This window comes from Nerophis ophidion, linkage group LG22 (assembly GCF_033978795.1).
Source record: "Nerophis ophidion isolate RoL-2023_Sa linkage group LG22, RoL_Noph_v1.0, whole genome shotgun sequence".
Lineage (NCBI taxonomy): Eukaryota > Metazoa > Chordata > Actinopteri > Syngnathiformes > Syngnathidae > Nerophis > Nerophis ophidion.
In genome coordinates, this window is record NC_084632.1 from 5,061,556 (window position 1) to 5,068,290 (window position 6,735).

Genomic DNA, 6,735 nt, shown 5'->3' on the forward strand with positions numbered 1-6,735 from the left:
TTGTTCTTCGGTCAATGGTCAACAAAGCAAAAAAACAGTTGTACATTCATAGATTGAAAATAAAAAGTTGTACATTCATAGATTGAAATGAAAAATGTTACAGACCGAAAGGGTTTAGGCTGAAGTTAAACACTTATTGCGCCTAACCCTATAAACAAATTCAAGTACAAAATAAACTTCCGAAAGTTATAAAAAGTCCTTTGCACAACATATTATAAATACACATTTTAAACAACATTATAAACAACATCATAAACAACATGAACGTAGTTCAATTTTATACACAGTACAGGCATGTGAAATATCCCTGTGTACATATAAGACCTTTGCACTAATTATATATACAATATACACAAACAATTGTACTTCTATTATTATTTATATCTCATGTTTAATTTTTAATTAACATTAATCGTAGTATTAACTACAATGTTAATTCAAGAGTGATATATTTTTTCAAGACATTGGTCTTAAAGTGTTTTTTAAATGTGTGAATGGAACTGGAACATTTGAAGGAATCATCCAAGCTGTTCCACAGTTGAACTCCTCTAACAGAAACACATCTACTTTTTAAGCTTGTTCTTATTTTTGCTTTCTGAAAGAAAGCTGAACCTCTGAGGTCATAGGGATTCTCTCTAGGTTTAAATCTCACTTGTAAACATCCAGGCAGCATGTGGTTATGAGCTTTAAAAGCCACAATAGTAGTATTGAGGTCAACAAGATCGTGCAGTTTTAATGTTTTTAATTTAATGAACAGAGCATTGGTATGGTCATGATAATTCGCATAAGTTACAATTCTAATCGCTTTCTTTTGAAGTAAAAATATAGAGTTGATGTTTGATTTGTAATTGTTTCCCCAGATTTCAACACAATAGTTAAGATATGGGAGTATGAAAGAATTATATAACATGATAAGAGCCTTTTGATTCACAGAGTTTTTAATTTTATGTAACATAGCAATATTTTTTGCCATCTTTGTCTTAAGTATATTTATGTACAGTTTCCAATTTAATTTATCATCTATATATATTCCCAAAAATTTTATTGAATACACCCTTTCTATCTCCATATCATCAATTCTTATATGGCGCTGTATGTTATTTTTCCTATTTCCAAAAATTATATATTTAGTTTTATTTAGGTTGATTGATAATTTATTGGCATCAAACCATTGCTTTAGTATGTGGAGTTCAATCTCTACAGTCTCTAGGAGTTGGTCAAGGTCTTGCCCAGAACAGTACAGACTTGTATCATCAGCAAAAAGAATACAGTTGAGTTTTTTAAGTATTTTGGAAATATCATTAATATACAGTAAAAACAATTTTGGCCCCAGTACAGAACCTTGGGGTACTCCATGTGTTATGATCTTTTTGTCTGAATCTACATTGTTCATATGCACATACTGCTCTCTCCCACCAAGATAACTTTTCAACCAATCATGAGCAAGACCTCTGACACCATACCTATGCATTTTGTTTAAAAGTAATGTGTGATCAATGGTGTCAAAGGCCTTGCTCAGATCAATAAAAACACCAACAGCAAACTCCCTCTTATCAATTGCAGTGGTTACCTCCTCAACTAGTTCCATCACTGCCATGGAAGTGGACCTGTTAGATCGAAAACCGTATTGGTGTTCACTTAGCAAGTGATGCTTATCAATAAAACTGTCGAGTCTTGACACAAATAATTTTTCAAGGACTTTTGAAAATTGTGAGAGTAAAGAAATAGGCCTATAGTTTGTGAACTGATGCTTATCTCCACTTTTGAAGATGGGAATGACTTTTGCCGTTTTCATTTTCTTTGGGAAGACACCTTTTATAAAAGAAATATTGCAAATATAAGTGAAGGGAACAGCTATAAAATCAACAACTTCCTTGATCAGAGAAAAGTCCAAGTCACAGCAGTCTGTTGACTTCTTGTTTTCCTGAGAATTTACAATTGTTTTGATCTCACTTTCATTAACGGGGGAAATAAAAAACGATTCTAAATTGTTTTGAATGGTTTGTTCATTAAATTTTGCACTATTTTCAGGCTGTACAATTTCATTTGCTAGATTAGGTCCAACATTTACAAAAAAATTGTTAAAAGCATCAGTTATCCCTTTAGGGTCATTTATAGTTAGATTATTTTCTATAAAATAGCTAGGATGTTCCTTATGTGTCATGTTTTTTTTCTTAATGATACCATTTAAAACTTTCCACGTACCCTGGATGCTATTTTTATGTTGTTCTAATAGGTTACAGTAATATGTTCGCTTGCAGTGCTTTATTATTTGTGTTAACTTATTTTTGTACGTTTTATATTTGTGTTCAGTTTCTTTGGTTCTGTACTTTAAATGTCTTCTGTAAAGATAATTTTTCTTTTTGCAAGACTTCAGTATTCCTCTTGTGATCCACGGTTTGTCTTTAACGGTGCTGTCTTTAATGACATGTTTTTTAATTGGACAGTGCTTATCGTACAGTTTTATGAAAATATTGAGAAAAGTTTCATATGCCTCATCCGGGTCTGTGGAGGTATAAACCTCCCTCCAGTCTTGGGCACATAACTCAGACTTGAATGCTGCCATAGTTTCGTGTGTTTGATGTCTAATAAATCTATATTGGACAGCTTTTTTATCTTTTCTCCTATCAAAGAAATCGTGGAAAATGCTGAATACAGGTAGATGATCGCTTATATCATTAAATAGTAATCCTGCTGTTATTTGATTCTCCGGTTGATTGGTGAAAATGTTATCGATCAGTGTGGCAAAGTCTACGGTTATTCGGGTTGGTTTTGTTATAAGGGGAAAGAAATTATTACTGTACAATCCTGTTATAAAATCTGTTGTTTTGGTACTGTCCATGGGATTCATAAGATTAATATTAAAATCACCGCACACAATATGGATTTTATTTGACTTACTAAATATATAATCAAGTTTTTCATTGAATGTATCCAGACATGATCCAGGTGTTCTATAGACACAACTGACGTTTATTTGTTTTGATTTTTCTACTTCGATTTCTACAGTTATACATTCAAATACTCCAGCAATAGCAGTAGATTTGCTTTCAATCTTCCAACATTTTAAATCTTTATTTACAAAAAGTGCAACTCCTCCTCCCCTTTTTTCAACTCTGTTTGTGGTGAATAATTCATAACCATCCAATCTCATTTCACAGCACTTGTTATCGTCGAGCCAAGTCTCTGAGAATGCAACAACACTAAATTTTTTGAACTGGCTCAAATATTCAGTAATATTGTCAAGATTTTTAAACAAGCTTCGGCTATTGAAGTGTATTACAGTAAATGATTTGTCCGTATTCACACATTTAAATTGTTCATCTGTGTAGTACTCACAGTTTCTGGTAATATTATTGTAAAGATTGCAATCGGGATCTATATCACTGCCAAACTCATTTAAATTACAGTTATAAATGATATTGTCATAAAAGTCTAGTTGGGTATAATTATAATTATTACACAATTCACTACTATAAATATTATCAGTGCTTCTACGTTCAATTTCCTTATTACCAATATTGGTAAAGATATTTTTCAATTCACATTCCATTTTATTCTAGTTTATTTTTCTTTGTACAAATGACACATTTGTATCCACCTCCAGTGAAACATGTGCATAGAAAGACACACACATAATATGATCATACAGTTCAGGTCTTAAACTCACTGTGACTCACAAACACAGTTTGTTGATGGGATCGTTATGGAGAGTCTTTATACGCCTGGATGTAGCTGTCAGCTTCGGCTACTGATCCGAGCCAAACGCGGATGCCGTCCGTCTTTGTGATGCGGAGCTTGGCCGGGTAGAGTAGCGAGGGTTTGAGTCCCATCTGGTACAAAGACGCCATCACAGTCCGGTAGGCCCTCCGCTGATTGACTACCTCAGGAGAGTAGTCCTCGTACACCCGAAAAGCATGCCCGTGGAAGTGCAGCGTTCCTCTCTTTCTAGCCTCCCGAATCAACAGGTCTTTGTTCTGGAAGCGGTGAAAGGAAAGCAGGATAGGTCGCGGCTTGTCCCCGTGTCCCGGCTTGGGAGCCAGGCTACGATGAGCGCGGTCCAGCTCAGGTGGAGAGGCGAATACTTCCTCGCCAAGTACTTCCTTCAGCAAATGGGAAAAAAACTTTGTTGGTTGCGGGCCTTCTATCCCTTCAGGTAAGCCAACGAGCCGGGCATTACTCCGCCTGTTCCTTCCCTCCAGGTCGGTTAGTTTAGCTTTTAGCTTCATGTTGTCAGCCTGCAGCATGTCACAAACAGCCTCTACTTGCTCCAACCGCTGATGTACGGATTCGGCATTTTCCTCCAAAGAGGTCAGTCTGTGGTTATGATTGCTGACCGTCTCTTGAAGTCCGTCCAGCTTCTCATTCACCTCGCAAAAGGATGTTTTGAGCTCATTTAGCAGGGTTGATCTGTGGTCCGATAAAATAGCAATCAGCTCGGATTTGCTAACAGGTGTAGCATCGGCATCTGCCTTTTCTTGTGATTTTACGGATTTGGGAGGCATTGTCAGTCAGGAAGCGTGTTGTTTGTGAGTTGTAGTGGTAGAAAGACGTTACCAGCAGTAGATGCTCGTGAAATTCAGGTCGGGTGCATGTCAAAGGAATAGTGTAGCAGGAGCTGGAGGCTAACACGTCTTCACGCCATGGATTTAAGGAACCTCTGAGCCAACGCAGGATGTGACACGTGTGTGTGAACGCAACATGGAGCCAACGCAGGATGTGACACGTGTGTGTGTGAACGCAACATGGAGCCAACGCAGGATGTGACACGTGTGTGTGAACGCAACATGGAGCCAACGCAGGATGTGACACGTGTGTGTGAACGCAACATGGAGCCAACGCAGGATGTGACACGTGTGTGTGAACGCAACATGGAGCCAACGCAGGATGTGACACGTGTGTGTGTGAACGCAACATGGAGCCAACGCAGGATGTGACACGTGTGTGTGTGAACGCAACATGGAGCCAACGCAGGATGTGACACGTGTGTGTGAACGCAACATGGACCCAACGCAGGATGTGACACGTGTGTGTGAACGCAACATGGAGCCAACGCAGGATCTGACACGTGTGTGTGAACGCAACATGGAGCCAACGCAGGATGTGACACGTGTCTGTGAACGCAACATGGAGCCAACGCAGGATGTGACACGTGTGTGTGAACGCAACATGGAGCCAACGCAGGATGTGACACGTGTGTGTGAACGCAACATGGAGCCAACGCAGGATGTGACACGTGTCTGTGAACGCAACATGGAGCCAACGCAGGATGTGACACGTGTGTGTGAACGCAACATGGAGCCAACGCAGGATGTGACACGTGTGTGTGAACGCAACATGGAGCCAACGCGGGATGTGACACGTGTGTGTGAACGCAACATGGTGCCAACGCAGGATGTGACACGTGTGTGTGAACGCAACATGGTGCCAACGCAGGATGTGACACGTGTGTGTGAACGCAACATGGAGCCAACGCAGGATGTGACACGTGTGTGTGAACGCAACATGGAGCCAACGCAGGATGTGACACGTGTGTGTGAACGCAACATGGAGCCAACGCAGGATGTGACAGGTGTGTGTGAACGCAACATGGAGCCAACGCAGGATGTGACACGTGTGTGTGAACGCAACATGGAGCCAACGCAGGATGTGACACGTGTGTGTGAACGCAACATGGAGCCAACGCAGGATGTGACACGTGTGTGTGTGAACGCAACATGGAGCCAACGCAGGATGTGACACGTGTGTGTGAACGCAACATGGAGCCAACGCAGGATGTGACACGTGTGTGTGAACGCAACATGGAGCCAACGCAGGATGTGACACGTGTGTGTGAACGCAACATGGAGCCAACGCAGGATGTGACACGTGTGTGTGTGAACGCAACATGGAGCCAACGCAGGATGTGACACGTGTGTGTGAACGCAACATGGAGCCAACGCAGGATGTGACACGTGTGTGTGAACGCAACATGGACCCAACGCAGGATGTGACACGTGTGTGTGAACGCAACATGGAGCCAACGCAGGATCTGACACGTGTGTGTGAACGCAACATGGAGCCAACGCAGGATGTGACACGTGTGTGTGAACGCAACATGGAGCCAACGCAGGATGTGACACGTGTCTGTGAACGCAACATGGAGCCAACGCAGGATGTGACACGTGTGTGTGAACGCAACATGGAGCCAACGCAGGATGTGACACGTGTGTGTGAACGCAACATGGAGCCAACGCGGGAAGAAAATAGAGACAAATAAATATAAGATATAAAATATGATATATAAAAAAATAGAGACATAAAGAAAATAGAGACAAAGACAATAGAAACACAAAAAAAAAGAGAAATAATAAAATAGATACACAAAGAACATAGAGACATTAAGAAAATAGACACAAAAATAGAGACAAAGAAAATAGAGATCGACAGGAAAAAAACAAAGAACATGAAGACAAAGAAAATAGAGACAGAAATAAATTGGAGATCTAAAAATAAAGACAAAGAAAATAGGCACAAAAAAGAGACACAAAGTAAATAGACACAAAGAAAATAGAGACATAAAGAGAATAGACACAAAGAAAATAGAAAAAAATAAAATAGATAAAGAAAATAAAGACAAACAAATTGACACAAAGAAAACAGAAACAGAAAGAGAATAGACACAAAAAAAGAGACACAAAGAAAATAGACCTAAAGAAAATAGAGACATAAAGAGAATAGACACAACGAAAATAG